Source organism: Cyanistes caeruleus, chromosome 5 (genome assembly GCF_971803275.1).
Source record: "Cyanistes caeruleus chromosome 5, bCyaCae1.hap1.1, whole genome shotgun sequence".
Taxonomy (NCBI): Eukaryota; Metazoa; Chordata; class Aves; order Passeriformes; family Paridae; genus Cyanistes; species Cyanistes caeruleus.
The window spans coordinates 36947835-36972246 of NC_141705.1; the positions used below are offsets into that span (position 1 = coordinate 36947835).

Sequence of the window (24412 nt, forward strand, 5' to 3'; positions counted from 1 at the left end):
AAATGGTCAACCTTGAAAATAGAGCAGAAAATGAGCATGAATTAATCTATTATTCTCATAGACCATGGAAATATTTAATGGAAGCCATGGATAAACATTATTGTGAATCATGATGCATTAAAAAATAAACAATAAAACATTAGGAGATTATTATTACAATTATAGCCAATCTTTTTGAGAGATTTTTTCAATGTTATGAAATAGCATGATACTATTATTAAGCTTGTTTCTTTTTAGACATTTTAGGAATATTTATTTTTCTTCAAAAATGAACATTTTTAGTGAACATCAAATTGAACTATTTAATCTTAGTTGTTAGAATGTATCTTAAAGAAGTTTTACACTGCATGTTTCCTATTTTTATAGAAGATGTATGTATATAGGTGATGACAGACCCAAGAACTGGAAAAAAAATAAACAAAATGTGTCAGATCAGATAAATTTGAAAACTCTGTTTTGAGCATGGAGGAACAAACCTTTGATCACAGAAAATTAAGATTTATTTAAAAATTATATTTTGTGTGTCCTTGTATTCATTTCATTCAAAATTCATTCAAAAAGAATGCTCTTTTTCCTCTAGAAAAAAAACATGAGGATGGGCTTTTCTGTTTTTCCCCTGCTACTTGAATCAGGCCCTTCCAAGAAAATCAGGTACATCACAGTGGAAAAGCCAAGAGAAGATCCAGTGCTAAAAGTCTGACTGCTAAAGTTCACTAGCTCAAGAAAAGACAGTGTGGATTAGCTTTAGAGCTGCAAATCTTCCATTTGAATTGTAGTAAAATTTGTTCAAAACCTGAATAACTATTTAAAACATTGTCTTTTAGAAGTAAAGAGCAGGGAATCCTGCCTGCTTCAAAGTGTTTTCAAAAGGTTAAAATATGAAATCCTAATTTAAAACTATTACCATTATAAAAAAAATAAAACAAAAAACAAACTTAAGAAAGTTGGAAAAATTTGTTCTGATTATATTTTACTAATTATCTATAAATGTTTTATTGTATTTCTTAGATGCATAACTATGGCTTTAGAATTGCTTGGGGCATTGCCTTGTTACAACATGAATAAAGTAGGATGTCTCCAAGATTTATAACAAATGTCTTAATGAGTATATCAAAACATAGAACAGTATATCTAGTTCTTTCAAGAGAAAGTTGTGTAGATCAGCAAGAAACTCCATTATAATCAGAGGTATCACCAGACTATGAAACCCAAGAACCAACAGCTAGGCAGTAAAATACTCCATTTGTTGCAGATATTGATCCATTCCACATATATCGGGTCTACTCTAATGTTATTGCTTTGCCAATAGAAGGTCTAGACCAGCAGAAGATGAAACTGCTGGAAATTCCACTTTTGGAAGAGGAAAATGAGCAAAAGCCTCATGTTGACCTAGATCACATGTAGCAGATACAGCAAAGCGAACAAATATGGTTTAAAATAAGCCTGCTGCTAGGGGAAATAAAGAGATCAAAACCCTAATCATTCTCTCATCAAAAACATGTCCCTGCTGAGTCTACTGTAAACTGGATGAACAATTAAATGCAACTCCTCATGCTCTACTTACAAATTTGAAATCTTATTGAAAGCTTACTTTGTTTTGGCTTTTTTCTTTTCTTTTTAAAAATACATATTTTAAGTTAAGAGGTAAATAGCTGCTGCAAATTGATTAGTTAAGCCACATGAAAGTTAAAGTTGATTTTTATAAGGAGGGAGAAAGAGATAAAAGAAGAGAGAGGACTGATAACTAAAAAACATTAGTAACTTGAGGCTGGTGAAATGACCCACTTCAGGATATTGACTTCACTGAGTGTACTGTGCTGGCAACATAAAAATGACAACTGTGTATTTACCAATTTATTTCCTACTGAAAACAAGCACCATCCTTAGCTTTCAAACTCAATCTACCTTAGAGTGTTCATGGAAATATTTCTGCCTGTTCATCCATTTCCTACCTCCCATCCCATAAATTCTGTTATTTGGTTCATTTCAATCAATTTCAAAAGGAGGCAGCGGAAGCACACGAGTTATTGCAACATATTTCATAAAGGAGTAGAGAGGACTTAGGTGTGTTTTTCCCAAGGAGGTGTGTGCTTCAGGTTCAATGTTTCAATATTCTCTTGACCTTTCAGCTAGCCAGCCACAAAACACACTGCTAATTACACTACACGAATTTTGGGGCTAGCCGCAGCATTCACTACCACTTACCAGGGCAACACTCAAGGGGCAAGAGAAATGCATGAGAGTATGATAACAGCATTTAAAGCTGAAAGGATCTGGAAAGGTAATGTTATGGCAGGAGGAGAGGTTTCTGAGATGGTGGTTTTCTGCAGTAGACATAAATAGATGCAAAGTATCAAAAACAATGTTTAAATAGAACACTGTACAGGCTGATGGCACCAGTACAGTATGCACCAGCTTCCCTTTGAAATATTTCCAGTTCACTTCAATATAGTAAAAATTTATATCTTTGACAGAAAATAGGAAAAATATTAATTTCCTCTAAAATATACCATAAATTTAGTGGATTCTGAAAAAGCATAAATCACAAATAAGTCATTGTCCACATCTGATTTTCTTCAGGGTTGACATTCTTTACCCATACCCAGTCACAAAAGATTAGAAGTAATCTTTTCTTATGCTTGTCAAGGGACAGAGTTTGCTGGGAAGCTCCCATCTTCTGTTCAAGCCTAGAGTGGACAATCTTCGTTTTATGGTATTTCCTCCCATATGTGCCAAAATGGTTGTAATCCAGAAGAAAAAGCAGTCATTACAACTTGCCCTTAGAGATGGATGCTTTATAGAGCTGACTTCCACCAGACAAGTATGAAAGAAAAGCCCTTCTTGATAAAAACATAATTAATCTTAAAGTCTCCAGCAATAACCACAATTCACACCTAAATAAAGTTTCCTGCAACATACTCTTTGAAAACAAGAAGCTTTGCATGCATTGTTTTCCCTTCTTTTCCCCTGTATAGCTTTGGCTAATAGCTTTGCCACAGCTTGCAAAGCTATTTCTCCACTAAATATATTTAAACGTGCTCAGGAGCAAGGCACTCAAGGCACTGCCTCTATCCTGGCACTAAACTGCTTTCTCTGCAAACTCTCTTATGCTTTAAGGGAAGGTGACTATTTCCAAACTGCTTTTTGGAAGCAGCCACTGTCAATGCACACTCTCATATGGCACCTGAGCACCATCTGCAAGCCTGTGGGTCAGAACTGAGGCAAGACTCTTCCAACAATTTATCAACATGACAGTCAAGTTCCAGTGCCTGGAATATTTCAATGTTTCATTTCCTCTTGTTTATGTAGACTAAATTTTAAACAGCCTGGCTCAGCTCCACATTCTTTTACAAAGACAAGTTTTATTTCTAAGTTGTTATGTTTAACAGTTAAACAAATATCTTGAGAAATACTTTAAATAAATAAACTTGATGACAGCAGAAATGTCACAAATCCATTTTAAGTAAAAATCAATATACAAAGGGGAAATCTTTCATGCTGCCTTTTCATTTTCTTGTACTGCTTTAGACTTATGCTCTATAATTTCATGTGAATGCATTTCTTTTACTGAAGCCCTCCACTGTAGGTTTCATCCTAGTGATGGCTTATTGATCAATAGCTACTCCTGAATACACTGTTTTACTGAAGTTACTGAGTAATTTCAAGACTAAATACTATACTGCCAAGTGCCAAAGTAATTTCTATTATTCAGTATAGAAAGTTTAGGAAATGAATAGTATAAATATTAAATCTAACTTTCCTACTGTTGGCTGGTGTACTAGCTTTAGAAAGTTGGAACATCAAAGAGGTAGCAAGACTTGAAAGTTTTGCAGGACAAGTGATGCACACTAGATCTTTGGATAATTGAGAAAGTTATTTCCAATTCAATAGAAAAAAGGAAGACAGAGTATATGTGTTCTCTCCACTGTGGTTAGGAAAATGAAACAAACTAAAGATACTAATGACCCACTATTCCATATAAAAATAATGAGTTGAAGGTTTCAGGAAGCTGAAACCTCAAATTATTTTAATATATTATAAAAACAAAATAATTTTATTCTGAAAAAATAAAAATATTCCAAATGGGAAAATACTCAATAGCTAGAGTAAAAAATTAATAAAAAAATTAATTTCAGTAATTTATATTTTGAATACCCCAAAATTTATCAAAACCTCTCAGATTCTAAGTTATTAATATTGTTAATCTATCAAATGCCATATAACAATAGAGCAGTAAAACAAAACTAAAGATTTGGGAAACAATATATTTTACATAATTGAAGAGAGAAAAATATTGAAAGAGATGATTGCATCCATGACCATAAAACTGCAGAAGAATAAGCAAGGAATACTTTCTTAAATACTAATACTCTCAGAAATACTAACACTATTGAAAAAGCCATATCACACACAAAATATTATTCAAATTTTCTAAATAATGATATAGGAACATCTTCTAATTTACAGTATATTCCACTAGGACAATTCTAACAGTAGTTAATCTCATCACAGTCCCCAAATGTACAACTTTTTATATCTTTAGTTCTACTGGTATTGGTTAACCCCAAAATAAATTCACTATACAAATGCTTTTTTTCCCTAGGAAATTGATATTCACCTCATTAAGTGCAAAATCTGTTCATTCTCACTCAATGTGTGGAACAATTCTTAACTGAAATCAATTAAGTTCATCCAGTGTGCAAAGTGGGATAATATGTGTTTTCAAGATTTTGACAAAGTCTTTATCAATCTTTTGGGCTTAACTAATCTTGTCACTGATTTAAGACAATATTTCCTGGTGTGTCTTGTATATTCATCTTCTTCTATTTCTTATAGAACTAATAATATAGATTTTCCTGCCTGTTATGTACAGTGCAAGGCACAAACCAGATCAGAGGTTTGCTTGGCTTGTACCAACCACTTACACATATCAATTGATATTTGTGAATTTATTTTCCTAAAACACAAGTCTCAACAATACAACATTCTGCTTTTTTAAAATAAGCCACATAAAGCCATAAAGTGCTTTGATATAAATCACATTAACTGCCAGGCTATACATAAGGAATGCATTCTAGATCTATGCACATCTACTTTCTTTGGTATGGAAAATATACCACATAAGGGGAAAAGATTAAACAATCTGCATTACCAGAAAACCTTCACCCTGAATCCCAAAAAACTTAAATTTAAAAACCTGCAGATGCCTTATGCCATCATCATGTCTGCAAATGCAATGTCTTCAGTGACAAAGTCAAGATCACAGCTTAACATAACACAAAATACTTCTTGGAAACTTTTGTTTACATTGAATTTAGTGTCTACTTTTGTGCTATCTAATAAATGGGAAAAATAAACAAAAAAACCAAACCTGAAGAATAAAAGTATAAAAGAATATAGTATAGTTGATATGGTATAATATCATTTGCATAGATATAAAAGAGAAACTAATTTTAAAATTGATTTGAATTTGCTCAAATATAATTTTTACTGTGTAGAATATGTTAGAATAACTGTGAAGAATATGTTACAGAATCAGAGTTATGGTTGTAAAAAGAAAGACAAAAAAAATCAATAAAAAACCCCAATATGGTTGCAGTCATCAAATTTTGAGCTTTTACAGCATTACAAAAAAAATTTACATATAGGCACTTTTTATACTCCATTTTTATCTGAGTCCAAGACAAAAAAACCTAAATTCTAAGACTGTTTTAAAAAAAGGAACTGTGACAAAAAGCAGGCAGCCTACATAAAAATCTTCTGATTTGTGCTTAACATACTTTTTGTTTCTCTCTATTGATGCAAACAGAATCCACATTGCATTTCAGAAATGTTCCTGTAGAAAACCATTGAAATTCTATATCCACAGTAAATTTCCACCCTAACAAAATTTATACTTTATGGTTAATCATTTCATCAAATGTGTTTGAGATGGTTTCTAACAATTTTCAAAAACTATGGCATTCCATGAACATTTTATAAACAACATCTGGATTTCATGAGATTTGGAGATGTATCTGCTTTCCTTACTGACAATAAACTAGCTATAACTTCATCTGGCAATGCAAGGACTCCATTCTTCCCATCATCTCACAAAGAGAATCCTCAACCGAGCTCTGATTGTAGAATATGTTATCACTAGCAATGTTGATGCAACTGTGAGGCAGCCTCAAATCCTTGCTGAATTCTATAAATGAGAAAACAACTTGCAGATCTGAAATCTGAGAAAAAAAAAATAATTAAATTACTCTGTTTTCCTCACCTACCTAATCTCTTCATAGAATAAATTTGTAAATGTTACTGCAAATCAGCACAGACTTGAAGGCAATTCCAAACCTGACATACACAAAGAATTAACTTTGAAGTTGTATTTACCAAGACGTTTTGAGGGTGATTTTGGTTACAAAATTTTAGATCATTTTTTACATGCTAGCAAAGTAGAACAAGGTGTATAGAAGTGTAAGCTAATGCAAATCCTCTAGAAATTATTAGTTTCAGTGATCTTTCTTGCTATGAAACCTCTTGACACCATCTCCAATTTCCTTGCTACATCACATATAAATACAGGAACGCTGAGTAGACTGTGTCTATCACATGCAATCTGACATGCTGCCATTGATTTTGGAATGCCACATCAACATGAGTTACAGAAGCCACAGTTTTGCAGCAAAAGTTATACCATTAAACCAGCTGAAAGATAGAAGGGCAGTCATATTGAGAGGATTTTATCATCTGTGGATGTCCTACACACTTTAACATGAGTTTTAGACCTGTAATTAAAACTGGCAAAAAAACCCCCAAGGTCATGAACATGAACCTAGTCTTGAAACAGTATGGTCAAGAGAATCTCAAATTACTCTTACATGACTGTGCCCTTGAAATGCTTCATAAACTTACATTTTAAAATGTGCTAGTATGACTTTCAGAGCCCTGACTGATATTTCTTTGCCATGTAACTTCCTTGTCCAGCAATCCAGGATTCACTCTGGTGGTTGCTCTCATACCACCTGAGAAGGGATGGAAGTCCCCCCACAGCAACACATCCCACACCCACAGTCACATCAGGTGTCATTACAGGCTCAATCCTAGGTTTGCCATAGCAGGGTCTCAGATGCCCAGATCGTTAAAAAAATTTAACTTTGGTCAAATTACTAAGTAATAGAATAATAGCCTGAGGTGGTACCTCCAAGGTGGAGCTCTGAACTGGGCTTTTATACCCTCTCAGTCTAAGGGTGTCAAAGTCTGGGATTCCTGGCTCCTGGTGTGTCCTTGAGTGTCCAGTCACCTGTCTGGCCTACAGGTCCCTTAGCCCTTTGTTGTGTGAAGGGTCAGCACCAGCCTCTGGCCTTGGGGTCTCTTTATGGCCTCTCACCCCCTCGGGGTCACATGCAGGGCTCAGCTGGTGCTGCAGCTGCTGCCTGCACTGCATGGCTTTCTCCACAGCTGCATGATGGGGTGATAGACCCAGGTCTCTGCCTCAGGCCCAAGGCAGGACAGTACTAATTCTCTCAGGACTATAAGTATTTTCAGTTAGCTTTATATTGCCAAGTATGTATGTTGCTATGTAAAATAGGGGTTTCTTAAAATTTTCCTCCATCCTTTTGAACCATAATCCAAGAAGTGTCTCAGCATCAGACAAAACACAAGTAAATGGCACTTTCTCTTCTTGTTCTAATTTATAACAGCTACTATAAAAACACTTATCCACTTTCAGAAGCATTCCAGAAACCTGGCTTCAATGTTTGTGTTATTGAGGCTCAACATGTAGGCTTCTTGCTTTATTTTTGATTCACAATTGTAGTTTCCTGTTGGCATTCTGAAGCAAAGCATTCTCCTTGCTCATTAGTTACATTTCTTTTCCTGATTACATTTCTTTGCAATAAAAATGTGGTCCTTCCCTGCAGTATTAAATTGATCATAACCGCTTTCTATCTACTAGATGTAACCCAAAATTGACCTTTTCCCCTAGCTTTCAGGGCCTAATTAATATTTTGCTACCCTTTTCTTCTTTGGTTTTCCTATTTCACAAAAGCAAAAAACACTGTTTCTTTATGACTGGATAGCTCCTTGCCCTCAGATAGAAGATTCCTCTGTCCCCTAAATGTATCATTACTGAAAGAACCCCAAAACACACTAAGCAATCCTTTGAGGTATATAAAAATGAGTAGCATGTATGATGCATATATTAAACAAAGAAGGATTAAATTCTTCATGTACTGTGTTTTTGTCATATTAATATCATTTCTTTTTGGATCAAAAGGCAAGATGAAAGAAGCACCAGGGTCTTTCTCATCTGTGCTTGTGCTGCAAAGCACAGAGAGGAGGAGCATGACTCTGACAATGAAATAGGCACTTCAAATATGCCTTGTTTGAAGCATATAGTGAAGTGTTGCAATCATACAATTGAATAAAAATAATCAGTCCTACAGCAGCTATGAGATACTCAATCTTCTTCCCTTTCACAGCAGAATAGGACTATACTGATTTTTTTCATCTTCAAAATATAAAATAATAAGTAAATAAATAAATATCCCAAAATCTTTTTGGTAAATCACCCCCACCATCTCTCTTCACCACTTACCGAGGGCCTCAAAAGCTTTCTTGATGAAAATCTGTATCAAAGCAAATATGCTAATATCAGCCCAAATAACATACTTATATCCTACTAAAAAATGTTACCAAAAATGTTTGTGCAGCCGTGATCAAAAACATTCATGCCAGTTAAGTGTGCAAGACCTAAGATTCTAATCCAAGACAGAATATAATCACTAAACATTACATTAACAGTAAGACAGAAAAAAAGTCTGTAACTTATTTCAGTGACAGATGGATTTGCTACCACACAAGAAAGCAGGAATTTCAAGAAAATTAAAATTTTTCATATGATTGCACATATACTTAAGCCTATGTTTAGACTAGCCTAACACTCACTTGTTTGTATTTGCAGCCTCAGCCAAAGGATATTACTAGAGGACTAGTGTGGTTCAAAAACAACTGGACAGGCAGACAAAGCACAGTCTCTTCAAGAGGAAGAAACTACCTTTGGTTCCATAATAGTTGAGCTACAAATCACTAGGAGCTGGGAGAGTGATTTAGAGCAGTACCATTACATGCTTGTTCCCTCGGTATTTGCTATTACCCAAAGGATACAGGCTAGATAACGATTTGTCTGAATCTAAATTGTTAATCTTATGTTCTTATTTTCTGAGGTATGTTTCCTGAAAGCTCAGCCATAAGCCAAGTCCTTAGAGACTATGTATGATACTCTTTGAATAGAAACTGTTCTGGGAAGTACAGTCTGGAAGCAGAAAATCCACATAACTATCCTTGCTTTCAGAACTGAAAGCATTCACACCACATATTCACTGTTCAAATCTTCTTTTGATTCCATAAGTATTAGTAGCATGCTTTAGAAAGTGTTTTATTATAAGATCGAAAATGCTATTTCATGCCCAGGCCATGGGCATGGCAACATTAGAAGATCGGAAAGTTATTCAGGGTAAGAGCTGCTTTTTGGTGTTGCTTTAACTTTCCCATAGAGAACCTAAGAAAGGTTGTTAGTATAGGGGGAAAAAAGGATTCCTTATTCTGTTTTACATAAATGATTCAGAGAGGAGGAACTTAAGCATTCAAATGGAAGTACCTTAGGGTAGCAAAGCTGCATATTTGACATGCTCTAGCAAGATGCTTAAAACTACTGAGAATGACATCATCAACTCTTAGGAACAACTAGGATATACAGAAATAATCACTGAGGTTCCTTCAGACATGGCAGAAAATCACAGGCAATAATGTGTTTCATGCACTGGAATCAGAGATACCTGGGGCAGAGAGAAAAGATCAAACATCAACCCAAATGTATAGACTACAAATTTGACAACATAAACATGTATTACATTTCTATAGTAAGTGTTCTATAATCCATGCAGAAAAGCTCCTGGAGATCATGTGATATTAGTTGTGTGGTAAAGGAGGTCAGGAAAATGATTTGGTTTGATTATCTTAAAGGTCATTTTCAACCTAAATGATTCTGTGTTTTTATGAAAAAATATTAAACAGAAAAAAAAATATCTGTCTACATATTCAGAAGTCACCCGTGATATTTGACAAAACCAAGACCTCTCATCCAGAATGTTTAGGGGAAACAAACAAAAAGCCCAAACACTTTCACTTCCTGTTCTAATACTGAAGTTGTATTTCACAACTTTCTGTCATGTCATTTCAGTACATATTTTTTGAGGACAGAAATCTTTTCTCCATCTTCTCTCCCCATGAAAAGCTACTTAAGCACATTTCACTGAAATTGACAAAAATCCTGTAGGGAAGAAAATGACATTTTTCTGACAGCTCTCGAACACTGCAAAAGGTAAATATCATTAGTGAGACTGTGGAGGGAAACTGCAGACAGTGAGGAGGGAAACTGCAGACAGTGAGAGGTACATTTCATAAAAAGGAGGTACCTTTCATAAAAATAAAATTGAATGTCAATTTATTAATAAAATTATGTCTCTTAAAGAAGACAAGAAATTCACTAAGTTCCTGAAATTTTTCAAGAGATGTTTACTTCTTCCCTGTTTTCCTAAAGCATTAAAGAAACTCCCCACAGTTTCAGTCCTCAGACATGCTGACACACATCATAATCTCAGAGTGTTCCCGGCACTAAAGCCTCAGTCACAGATTTTTGATTGTTTCAGCTGACATTTTGAATAAACTTTCTACTGAAGTTCTTCTTCTTAAAAAAGAGGAAAGGCAAACGTTGATGTGATGGGAAATGACAGAGTTATATAAAAACTGACTGCATATGGTTGCTCTCAACCTGCAAATGGGGGCACCACGCGAGATTGTGGCATGTAAATCTGCTTGAGGAGTAACAGCCAGCTGCTACATTACACTTTCTAGAAAAACACAAATGCTGTTGAGTATGGATGATCAAAAGGAAGCAGGAGTTAGAAACTAAACATTTTCCCAGAAAACACACTGTAGCATCAAGCTACAGAAAGAGTATACATTGGAACTTGTGTCAGAAAAGCAACAGGAATGAGTTTAAACAGAACACAGCAGGAATAAACTCAGAGGAAACAGACCCAGGCAGCAGTGTGCTCTATTCGGATTGCTAAATGCAATTAAATACAGAATAATGGCTCTATTGATCTCTATACCCCTAGATCCCCCACAAAACTGTCATGTCTCTGTCACTCTGCATGGAACTTACACAGTTGATTCTTGTGTCACACTCATTGGTAGCCAAACCTGTATGGAGCCTTTTTCTCCTTTGTAACTCCACTCATTTTACATGATTTAACCCCAGAGAGAAGTTAAATACCCTGCAGCATTTCACTAGCTCCCCCGTCTCAGTGGGATGGGGAGAAGAATCAGAGAAAACCTCATGGGTGGAGATGTAAACAATTTCATATAACTCAGAAAAAGTAATAATGATAATAATGAAAAAACAAATTCGAAGAGGAACAAGTGATGCACAATAAAATTGCAATAAAAAATATGATTTATGAAAATAGTAATGGAATCAGAGAAAAAAACCTTGATATTTCATATAGCATATTCTGTTTAAAGCACTTGCTTTTTTGACTCTCTATGAGGCTAACATAAATGTATATTCTCTGGTTTGGATGTCATGCTTTTATATAATTTATTTTTGCTCTGTCCTTGATTTTGTAGTTCATTTTTCCCTAATTCTTGTTTTTGAGAAGTGCAAGGAAATAGAACTCACTCAGACAATTCCCTTTCGCTTGTCTCTATGCTCTAAGAGTTACTAGGAATTTGCTTCATGTGTGGCATAGCTCGGGTTCATTTTCACATGTTGGGGAGGGGGCATTAGATTTTTATTAGATTATAATTTTATTTTTTTTATTAGATTATGAAGTGTGGACTGGAAAACACCAGAGCATTCAACAGTGACATAAGATACACTACTTACTTCTATCAGTAAATTTAAGTTTTTTAGTAAATGTTCCCAAGACAATAGATGGAACAGAGATGGGGAATAAGGGTATTTATGCTGAATGAAATTATACGAAGTTTGTGCATCTCTAACCCATTATTCTTCCCTATCCCATTAATACTCTTCTTTCAAAAAACGGTACAGACTGTTCACTATCTTTAAATTGCCATTTTCTGAGCAGATCAGTTTATTTGTTGCTCACAATGACACATAGCATATGGAAGCATTAATGTTGCAACTTCAGATATCAGTTTTCCTTGGATGTTTTTCATCCAAGAGCCAACTGTGGCCAGTGTGAATGGAAGAGAGCATTCAGTGAAATGCTACTGCTGAAGGCACTTAGTAATTTTCTCGTTTTATCTATATTTTATTTTGACACAGGAAGCAAAAACAAAGGGATTATATATTTAAAGAAATAAAAGACAACCTTCAGATATACTAAGTCAGAAGGTCTCTAACAAAACCTAGTGAAATTCATTTGGCTTTCAATTTCACAAGAGTGCAATGCAAACAACCATAGGAACCACACAGCCAACTTTCAAATTAAATCCTGCAATGAATAATTTATATTTTCAAACAAGAATTAGAAGTTCCATTCAGTTGCAGAATATCAGGTGTGGCTTTAATAATTTACATGCTTTCCAAAGGTGAATTAAATGCCCTCCTGAACAAAAATCAAAACAATGTAAATATTTTCTTTTTTAAACCACACTGTGATTGACAAAAAAAAAGGCCACTGTCATAAAATTAATGCATATTCTGTGGGAGACAGGCAGAGGAATTCAATAAACTTCAGTGTAGAGGTCTCTGTATACAATTCCTACACTTACCAAGAGGAATTTGGTAAAATAAAACCCATTATCAACAAGCCAAATCTGCATATAACTTTTGACCTTTACCTGAAATCTTGGAGTTCTACTACATAAGTTTTGTGTGTGTGCAGGAGACCACATTGCTCCCCCGCAGCAGCTGAGAAAGAACTCTTGGTCAAATGTTCTCAGTATTATCAGGGTTGTAGGTGATCTTGCAGAAAGATGTTAAATGTAAAATAATATTTATATTAAATATTAAATATAAAAGATATAAGTCTGCAAAGCACAAGGAACACACTCTGACTTGAGAGGACTGATTTAAACTAGAGTCACGTCACTGGAGTTTTTGTAGGTAAACTGGCTGCCTTTGCTGTAAATGCACAGCCTGTGTTCTTTTCAGTCCTAGCAAGTATCCTCCCACTATCTTTATCCTGAACATGCATACCCTGCGAAAAAGGGCAAGAAGTATTGTGCCTGATGAAATAGAGTCCACTTCTCTGGAGAACTCAACACAATCACAGCATGAGAGATCTATACCTTTAATGCTCAGGCAGCATTAAGGTAAAATTTAATGCAAGGCAAATGTCCAGTGCTTCAGATATAGTTCATAAATACACATTCTCCTTTGATTTTCATTCCCTCATGTAATAAAGAAGGCATCTGCCTTCTTCAAACATATAACATTAGAATCATTATTTACAAGGAAATATTCTGGACCAGACAATTGCTGGTAATTTTGGTTTAATGCTTTTAAGAACAGTTAAGCATTCTTAATCTCTGCTCACTCTAATACTGATAGTAGTTTGATCTCACATATATCACCTAAGCAATATATGAATGAAACACAGTTTAACTTCAACAAAATGACAGATTTTTACATAGACCCATTGTAACAGAAAAAAAAAAAGGCAGGAAAAAAATTAAATAATTTCAAAAACTGATGGCAATAAATATCAAAGTGAGTCAAGCCCAAATCCAGTCAAAATAATTTTTTTTTTTTTAGGTTAAAAAATAGTCATCTCCAACTTGAATCTCAAGAGACAATATAAATTGTGTAGAATTCTAAAAATGCAGAAATGCAAGGTAGAAAACAAGTTACTCAGGACAGCACCAGAAAATGAACACAAATACATCGAGTCTGAGCCTGGTTCATTATAAACAACTCCCAGAGCTAAGAGACCCAGTTATGAAGCAGGAATACTTAGCAAGAAATCTCAGGTATAAAGACAATGACTTTTAAATAAGTAACAGGCAAAAGGCTGTCGCACTATTACTTCTGATGGACATGATCTTCAAATTTTGAATGCAATTCTGAAACCAAAAGTAATTTTTTGAGGGTTCAGCTTGATAGTGCGATGGAACACCAAGTCCAGTAGAAAAGGTAATTGTAAAACTTCTAGAGATCTTTCTTGATCTTTCCAGATTTCAGATTAGTATACCTGCTTCTAATTACCTTGGAAGAATTTGTTCTCTTAGGTTGGTCAGGAGACAGGAAAGGGACAGGAAGATTTTGAAATATATTTTATTACCTGTAGATAGATATACATTAATTTCACCAAAGAATTATAGCCCTGATGTTTCTATTGCTTTACTGTCTTCCAGTTTTGTTTATTTCCTAAACACTGCAGGAAAGTTACTTGCTAAATTAGCTGCCAAACCATTGAACTAAGCCATTCTGAAATGCTGTAGGCACCTGCAAGTTTGCTTAGGCATCTAAATAATCTTAGGACTCAGTACTGCAGCATACTGAGGCACTTTGTTCCCACTTATCTTCATCAAGGTCTATAAAATCTTATAATATACAGAAATAACACTTAATTCTCATATCCCCGCACAGAGCTTTTCCTCAGCCCTAAAATGATGGATCAGCATTATGAGAAGTGATGAAGTTCAAGAGTGAAAGAGGGACAATAAAAATCCTGTGGTGTGCCTACACATTGAAGTGACACAGGCAAAAAGGAAACTCCAGTCATCTCCATATCATAGTGTTCAATAATGTTTGATAGGTGGAAGGGTTTTACCACTTTCTTTGCCTTGATTTCACTTTGTCCCCTCTTACTTATGTGTCCTTTAAAACTTCCTCCTGAAGAGCAATTATTTTTAGACAAAAAGGTGTCTGCACCAATGCCAAGAAATTAAATTATAGCAGGATCAAAAATTTCACTTATAGACAGAAAAAAAAATCCAACACAGAACTATTTAGACATTTCACTTTGTACTAGTGTGTGCAACTTGCAGTCTTCCTCAAAAAAGTATATGTCCTTATTTATTCTCATTTTTCACAGAGGTCTTTTCTTTATTCAGTATTAGACCACACTGCTCTGCCCATTAAATTAGGATCCTGTCTTGTGAACTATCAGATAGCCCCTTTTTTATGCTATCCATTTTCCCTCTCATTTCAAGCCCATAGTATATTAATTACTGCAAGTTTTTGCAGTATCTTAAAAAAATCTTAAATAACATTTTACCACTTTTTTACCACACCAAAATATTTAATGGGTTGAATTAATTATACCACAAGTTGTAACATGCGATGAGCTGCAATTTCTGAGATGAAATTCAGGGTATCCTCTACTATTCCCGATATTTTGAAGAAGTTTCACAGCTCTTTTGAAGTAGTGGAATGTGATACAAGTCAAAGTAAAACCAAAATAAATTACATCAATTAATATACAAGATATTAGTTGGGGGTGGGGGGGAACCCCCAAAAATATTATTTTTTTTTATTTCAGTTTGAGTAGCAGAGTCCATTGTATCTTAAACATACCAAGAAATCTCAGCTTTCCGCAGTCTTTCTATGATATGTTTCTGGCTGTCCAGAGTTCTTAAAACATAGAAATATTCTGTGAAAACAGTAATATTACAGTTGTTTTCAATTGGATGAGGAGCAAACAGTTCCCAGAAGTAGTATATTCACTAGTGTAAAAAATTATAGAGGAGGGTGGTCAGACTGAGGGAAGACAAATTCCTTAACTCGCTTTCAGAATCCTCTGCTATGTGGTCAGGGCACAGTACCACTACCAAGTCTTTCAAATACAGTAATTTCATAGGGGAAATATCTGACTGCTGTATTGAAAATGGCAAAATAGAAGGCAGATAAAGCTCAAACGCTTCTACCCAGCACAAAATTTTGTTGAAAAACCTAATTAAACCTGTCCTACCGGACTGCAATTATTTTGAGTAGTCAATCTTCTGTCTGGATCATTTCCAGCTCAATATATATAACATTTACTTAAGTAAAAAGCTCTCATTTCTCCAGGGAAAGTATTCCTCTTTCAAGTTATAAGAGTTTTTATTATTATTTTTAATAGAATAACCATTCTCAGATTTATTTTTTTTTTAACTGCAATAATATACACTGACTGTTAAGTGAAAATGGAAGGGGAAACCTATCCTGTAAAGATCATTCATCCCAGTAAAAGCTTCAGAAAATTGCAGAAGATAAAATATCCTTTCAAGAATAGACTCACTAGGGGATTGTCCAACTTCTCCTTCAGCTCTGAGCTGTGAACAAGCACAGGCAAAGCTGCTATGGGACAAAACATACATTCTTTTGTGCTAGAAGACAGGCTGACCTCCTGCAGTAACTGAAAATTCACCATATTTATCAAATGGTGATAGTAAAAAGAGAATTTCAAATTTATGTTTGTATATGTAATGTAATTTCTATTTCTAAAAAAACATTCTGATCCAATAGGGAAAAATAAGAATCACAACAGGATCCATTTATCAGATTTCATCTAAAGGATATACATGAAAAACTGCTCACAGACAAATTACAACCAATAAATTAGGAAGAAAAAGCCCCATAAATTAATCTTTGTGAGTTACCAGCAAATGCTACATTGCTCAAGCTGATGGTTATCACATTCAAATCCTTAGGCCCACAAGGACAGAGAGGACATTTATCTGGGAACAGGGCAACTTCCAAGCATGCACATCAGAGAATTTGCTAGAGAGAGGAAATAGCAGCACTGAACATTTCTTCATTTGTGAAGAACTGTCAACAAAGCAGCAAACAACTGGTGATCAAGGAAAATGTGCTTGTTACTTTCAAGTTTACCGAGGAAGCAGATAGTACTGACCTGTCACTGCTGAAACCATCCTCTTCCTTTCTCACTTTATTTCTCTTGCTTAATTTATCTTCAGGAGATTAACGAACATTAAGGTGACTATTGCCATAAGATTCATGAATGTACAAGGAGAAAATAGAATACATGAATTTACAGAAGAGGATACAAAGGAAGGTACTTAGTGTAAATACTTCCATTTTCTCTCATCCCTTAAGTGTTCAGCTGGGTGGAGAGAAGAGGAAAGCCTCTGTGTCACGGACCTCATCTGCCTGTGAGATTTGTCCCAGGACATGATTCCAGTAATCTCTCTCTCTTTACTGGTCTAGAGAAGAGGGAACTCAAGCACATGAAACACTGCAAGAGGAATATCAGTCTACCTTTTTTTTAACTAACATTAAAATCAGCTTGAGTCAGAACAATCAATATACCTTCTGATGCCAGAATTCGTTTCACTTTCATTCACCATTGGTTTTCAAATGCATATGATAAAGCGCTGAACACTGGAAGGTAAAATTTGGGAATACAAAGCAGCTTTGTGCATTTTACTGCAGATGAGAACTTGTAAATTTTATTCTGCTTTACAATTTCATGGGGAAAAGATAGACCACAATTTGAAAAAACAAAAAATCAATAAGGGAGATATCTGAATCAGGGATTTTTTTGATTATCCCATAGGTGGGAGGAGGACCATGATGGCATTCAGTTTTTTCCATAAAATATTTATCAAATGTATTTGGTTTTTTTGACTTTGTTAAGAACCAAGCTCCCCAAAGCCTATATTGCTACGGATGCAATTGCTCATCTTTATAATAATTACACAAAACAATTCAGTAAAAATTATAGAATCTGGCCTTTGTTTTTTAGTGACAAATGCAATTTTTATCTCAAGCTAATTTACATGACAACAATTTGCAAACAAATATTCGTATCATCAAGTATTCAACAGATTTGCATGCAAATTATCCCACTTCAGGGCTGCCGACATTATGGCATTATGGAGGTTGCTCCACTGCAAAAATACTTTGCCAGTGTCCAAAGAACATGGCAAACACCTGGTTGCTTATCTTCCTTATTACAAAGAGAATAATTAAGGGAGATATCAATGTCTGCCGTGAAAAGAAAAGGAACCCTTTTGAAGACAGTAATAGGAAAAGAGACTGCTGAAGAACTAATATTTGCTTCACATTAGCACGTGACCAATAATTACTTGTAATTCCACCAACAGGCAGCACCAGATCCTAGTGTTTCACAGCTAATTCCCAAACACTAGAGATATGTGTGACCTTCATTTTACTTCTTTATGCTCCATATAAATGAAATTCAATAATGTAAATGAAGAAGGACTTTCAAAGCTGTTGCCAAGCAGTACATTTTAAACGGTATGTAAAGGCATGGTTTTCTTATGCTGAAGTTCACTAAGAAAAATTCCTTTAGAGCATTGCTTTGCTCTTACTGCTTCACTGAGGTGAAATGAAAGAGAAATTTTCTCTGTAAATTTTAATTTATCACAAGCTGTCTGGAATCTTTAATCTCATGTTAACCTAGATATCTCCTAGGCCCTCATCTTACATTAACCTCATCGGCCTTTATCAGCATTTCAAATATCTTAACTTTCAGAAATGCTGAAACAAGATTTTGGATAAGAATCTTCCAATAAAGTGTTTCATGTCTCGTGTGTTATCAGACGTTCTTGATGAGGAAAAATATTAAGGCCACTGTGCCTGCTTGCTGAGTTTCCCCAAGACCCTAGAAGTTTGAACATCACTTGAAGCAATATGCACTCTGTATTTCCCACTCACTAAATCTTATGATCCCTTTTGATATCCTAGGGAGGGCAAACCACCAATTTCAGATCATTTATCTGAAAATAAAAGCATATGTTGCTGATTTGTTTACTATCTGTATATTTTCTCCCACTAGTCAATCACTCCAGAAGTACTTATTTCTCTTGACAGCTACTTTTGGAAAGGCATTTGACATCAACATACATCTGAAATCCTCGAGGGAAAGGATAATGTTATAAATAAAACACATGGATCGAGGAAGGAAACATATGCAACAGCTATGTTATACACTGGCTGCTCTAGAGATCAAATCTTTGATATTAAACTGGTATAATGGAAATGCAACTCAATGAATATTCAACTTAGAGCATAAGAGAGTCCCAAAGGGTAGGAAAATTAAAGACATGATTCCAGTTAGTTAAAATATATTCTCTCCATGGAAAACTGCTTTTTAAATTACTTATTTCTTTCTCATAATGAGGATCCAGCCCAAAAGTCCACCTTTTCTTACTACTGATGTTAGCTTTTGGTCAGAACTTCTGTTTCTGATTTTGGAGTGATTCTTCTTCACTCTGCTAAACTCTGTGATGCAAAGCTTTCATCATTTTGGCAACACAAGTTCCTTGTTTAATCTGTCATTTTGAAGCTCCTTTGAGTTTTTTAACTTAAATACCGACTTTAGGATTGTACATATTGAATGTGCTCTACATTCTTTTAGAAAATTAAAGTGTAAACAAGTTCAATGCAAATATGGCTGTGAAAAATATTCTCAAAAAAAACTTCTTGAAAATTTTCATATATTTTAAAAGCAAATATAAGAGAAGGAGGCAACCAAAATGACAGAGTCCAAGACAAATCTTACATTTAGTATATTTGTACAAAAACCTATGACTTCTATAACAGTGCTGCAGTGCCCTGATAGTCTTTGCTATATCACATAAATGCCAAAATCTACCTATTTACCAGAGGTAAAATGACACCACTGATATTTATTCCTTGGCTATCACAATTTTAATGAGAACAGATGAATAAGAGCACAAAACCTCCCTGGCCAGAAAATGCCTGGGCAGAATTTTAAACCTTGGCATGCTTAACACTGTTGAGCAAACCACATACTGCACTGCTTAAGCTCCTAACAGCAAGTTCCCAGGAACATTCCATATTTGTTACAAACTGTTCCAACTAATTGCTTTAGAAATCAAAATTTTTTTACACTATGTGATATCAATAAACAAACTGTAGGAATGATAATAAATACTTGAATTCCACAGGTTGCCTGTCAAGGTGGGCCTCATGCATAAACTATTCCTTTAGTTCTGCCATAAGAAATAGTAAAATAGAGCATAGTACTGAGATTCATCCATCTTGGAGGTATATGGATTACATAAAAACTATTCCATAAAGCAAAGAATAAAAGATGTGTCATTGTCCTAGAAGACCCCTTTCTGACAGGAACAATTGTATGAGGATCAACAAGGTGAAGTGCCAAGTCCTTTACTTAAGTCACAGCAACCCCATGATCTTTGGGGCAGAGCTGCCCAGTGGAAAAGTCCCTGGAGGGGCTGGTTGACAGCAGCTGAACAAGAGCCAGTGTGTGTCCAGCAGGCCAAGAAGGGCAATGGCATCCTGGCCTGTATCAGCAATAGTGTGGCCAGCGTAGCAATCATCCTCAGCAGGTCAGCACTGGTGAGGCCTCACCTTGCATCTCGAGTTCAGTTCTGGGCCCCTCACTACCAGAAAGACACTGAGATGCTGGAGCAACTCCAGAGAAGGAGAACGGAGCTGCTGAAGAGTCTGGAGCACAAGTCTGATGAGGAGCATCTAAGGGAGTTGGGGGTGTTTAGCCTGGGGGAAATGAAGTTCAAGGCTGACCTTATCGCTTTCTGTAACTGCCTGAGAGGAGGCACTGTAACAGAGCCTGTAGGTAGGTGGGGATTGGTCGATTGGTCTCTTCTCTCAAGAAACAAGGGACAGGACAAGAGGAAATGGCCTCAAGTTGCACCAGAAATGGTCTAGGTTGGATATCAAGTAAAATTTCTCTATGGAAACGATTGTCAATTTCTGTAATAGGCTGCTTGGGGAAATGGTTGAGTCACCATCCACTAAAACACATGTAGCTGTGGTGCACGGGAACATGGTTTAGAGGTGCAACTAGCATTGTAGTGCTGGGTTAATTGTTGCCCTCGAGGTCTTTTCCAACCTAAATGGTCGTATGACTCTGATTCTATCTGGCTCTCAGAAATGCATTCTTAAGCATCCTAGCCCCTAATTTGCAAAAGGGTATCTATCCATGGATTTGACAGTGCAACATTACTGCTACCTGTGAATAGTTTCAGCCTTATTGTATGGGAGGAAGACATGGAATTTTTGAAGTATACTGTTTTCCTGTAAATTACCTCAAAAAACTTCAAAAATGTCATTCTAAAGCAATAACGAGTGCCAAAGACCCAGTTCTGGCAGTACCTCTATAGTAACACCTTCAGTCTGTTGCAATAGGCAAAACCAGCTCAGTGGCATAGAATATTTTTCTCAAATTACCAAATTTTATTGCAAGGGTTAACATGAAACAAGTATTATCCCATTATGTTGTGAACAATTGATAATATTTTTATCAATATTCTTTTAAGAAAAAGTAACAATTTTTCTGAAAACGTAGTCAAATTTAGCTGAGCTCTCCCCTCAGCTTATGAAAAATGAATGTTTTTCAAAAGGATTCTTTTTCTGCAAAAGATAGTGCAGCACCATATAGTTGATTCTTTTTGTCATAAGCAAATTACCACCATATTACATTTAACTTTTTTATTTTAATCACAAGACTTTCATACATTTGCTTACCAGTTGCACGGATTACTCTCTTGGGCAATATGTTTATATACCACAAGGCTCAGGAGGGGAAAGTTTCTTATCATAAATGGATTACACAGATGGATTTCAACAGAAGTGGAGACTGTAAATATTTTACCAGTTTTGGTTTAGTACTGTCTCTCTTTCAGTTTCTAAGTGTGCTCTGGGAAAAGGAGGCTACAGCATCTCAGGACTGGTCTCCAGACTACTCATTACCTTAAAGAACATCCAAATGGAAGGGCAGAATGCACTGTGTGGAAAACTTCCATCCAGCCTCCAGCACACTGTCAGAAGGATGTTGTCTGTTGCGTACCTAGGTCCCTGAGAATAAAATCAATGATGCGCAGAAATGGTAACTTATACAGGGATGAAAATGCTAAACATGGAGCTCACAAAGGAATTGCAATTTTCTTCCAAATTTTGCCTAGAGAAAGAAAAATCTCACACATTTTTTTTTCAGAACGGAGCATTAGCAGAGGCCCACTAGGAAAAGATTCAACCTGCGTGACTAATACGGGAAGCCAGTAAAGTGGCTAACTAGTGAGCTGGAATATGGACATGATATCATAACTGTCTTCTATAGTGGGGGATAATACTGAAAGACAATACAAAACTGCAGTCAACACCTTCCTAAAAGGAGGTAAAAGAACTTATTATGCAGAAGATATTTAAATTACCACACAAACAGGGTTTTTTTTTTAAGCTAAGTGTGCCTACCTCTCAGGAAGACTTATTGAGAGATTAGTATAGTTATAGAATTTATGGAGCTTCACAGGGGAAAAAAAAAACCCAACAGCAGCAAAGGAACACAAGCTCTTTGAAAACAATTATAGGAAACAGGAACCAATGGCTGAACGATAAAATGGGAAAAAATTAAATGGAAAAGGTATGAAGCTGTATCAGGGAAAGTTCAGACTGGATGTTAGGAAAAGGTTCTTCCCTGAGAGGACGATTGGTCACTGGAATAGGACCCCCAGGGAAATAGTCATGACACCAAACCTGTCAGAGTTCAAGGAGTGTCTGGATGATGCTTTTAGTCATACAGATTTTTAGATAGTCCTCTGAGGAGCAGTGAGGTCAATCCTTACAGATCCCTTCTAACTCAATATATTTGTGATTCTGTGAAATTAAGCAGGTATTTTTTTTTCTCAGAATGACTAGGTTCTGATAAAAATAAGATACTGTTGGCAGTGGAATAATCAGTCTTCTATGTCCTCTCATTTAGATGAGATACATACACAGAGATGTTATGAACCACATAGGATAAGTCAACAGAAATTGTCAGCAGGAAGACTGCATATACAGTGATTCTGGCAGCTTTAAAGGTCTTATTTTTAAAAAAAAAGTTTGACTCACAGTAATGTAATTTTTATATACTCATGGCTCAGACATTGAACAATTCTTAACATTTCTCTTCCTCAGATTTATAGATGAAATCACACTTCTCTGGGTTTATTACTTTCTCTATCTCAGAACAATCAGCAGAAAATTCATAACTTATGTTCTGGTCAGTCTTGGTTTTGAAATAGTTCAAAATACCAAGAAAGATAGATTGTGTTTTATGATACTGTTTTAAAGGAAATGAATTCTTTCAACCTGCATCCTCAGCTACCAAGGCAGTGCGTATCAATTTTATATGATTGCTATCAGTTAGTGACACAGAAGAACACTCAAATGAAATCAAGTAACTTCACACAAATGTATAGAAATAGCAACATAAATAAGCTCAACAGCATGTTCAATTTTCCACCAATTCTGACCACATGGAAGAGCAGTAACCTTTAACTTTTGACATCAAGGGAACAGTCTATTTATAAATCACTGAAACCAGAGATTAACCATCTGGTTTAAGTTAATCCATTCCTGAAAAAACATTCATTTCTTTCTAAACATGGGGGAGGAGGTTCCAGTCCTCTCATTCTTTGTAGCTTGGGAGTTCAAACTCAGAGTGGTTTTATTTCCCTCTTCCTCCTTAGTAACCAGCACAGCTCCCCACTAGTGAAAGTTTCCTTAACTACAATATCCACTAAGATGCAGTAACACATTCAGTCCTTCCTACTGAAGTTATTCAAGTCCCTGCAGAAAACCTGAGGATTATATTAATCCAAGTACAGAAGAATACAAAATCTAACATCCTCCTCTACTGAGTCATCACATATACATGGGTGGATGGGAAGCCTGAGGTATCTGGATCAGATTTTATTACTTATTAATTTATTATTTGTTAAGACCTGTTCAGAAATATTTTTCTCCAGAAGTGTGCTAACTGCCACAAAGTTTGGCAGTATCTCTTGAGACAGAGAACTGGTCACAAATTTATCTCAGCAGCTCTTGACAAGTTCCACCTAAGGTGGAGCTCTCTACGTAAGCCTAACTCAGCGACTAAGCAGATATCCAGCAGGTAACCATTACCCCAGTCTCTTCTATTTTAAATCTAAAACAAAACACACACTATTTAACAGTATATGTGCATGTTTGCTGAAAAAATTATATGAAAAATTAGTTCCTTAAAGAATCAGGGATTAGGCTGTTAATGGAACTAAACCCCCTAAATTAATAAATTACCTCCCATGTCTATAAAATCCAGAATTTAAATATCTGCCTAGAGTAGCCACAGTTGACCCCAATCAATTCTATACATAGCTCAGCATAGATACTGCCACTTATATTCGTTCAAAGACATTATAGAATTTTATCCAAAGGAACTCTAATTTGTATTGCCAATCAGGAATTGATTTCTAATTGAATGATATGTCCAGTGAATTTCATACCAGACATCTGCCTGCACACAATGCAATAAATAGCATCCGTCACATTCAGCATTTCTTGGTTCACTCAGTCTTTTCCATGCATGTCCAAGCCTTGACAGATTTGCATAGGAGTACTTTTACACATCACATCATTTTCATTGCAAACTCTGAAGATGATCAGTGTCTAATA

The 24412-nt window shown here is 35.6% G+C and overlaps 1 long non-coding RNA gene across 1 annotated transcript in view; it reads right to left on the reverse strand.

The window, feature by feature from the left end:
* Positions 1-3342: 3342 nt before the first annotated feature.
* LOC147653047 (uncharacterized) overlaps positions 3343-24412 on the reverse strand; it is a 63028-nt gene continuing 41958 nt past the window's right edge. The window contains exon 3 of the long non-coding RNA XR_015287176.1: positions 3343-6221. This is a non-coding gene — a long non-coding RNA (uncharacterized LOC147653047). The remainder of the gene's footprint in view (positions 6222-24412) is intronic.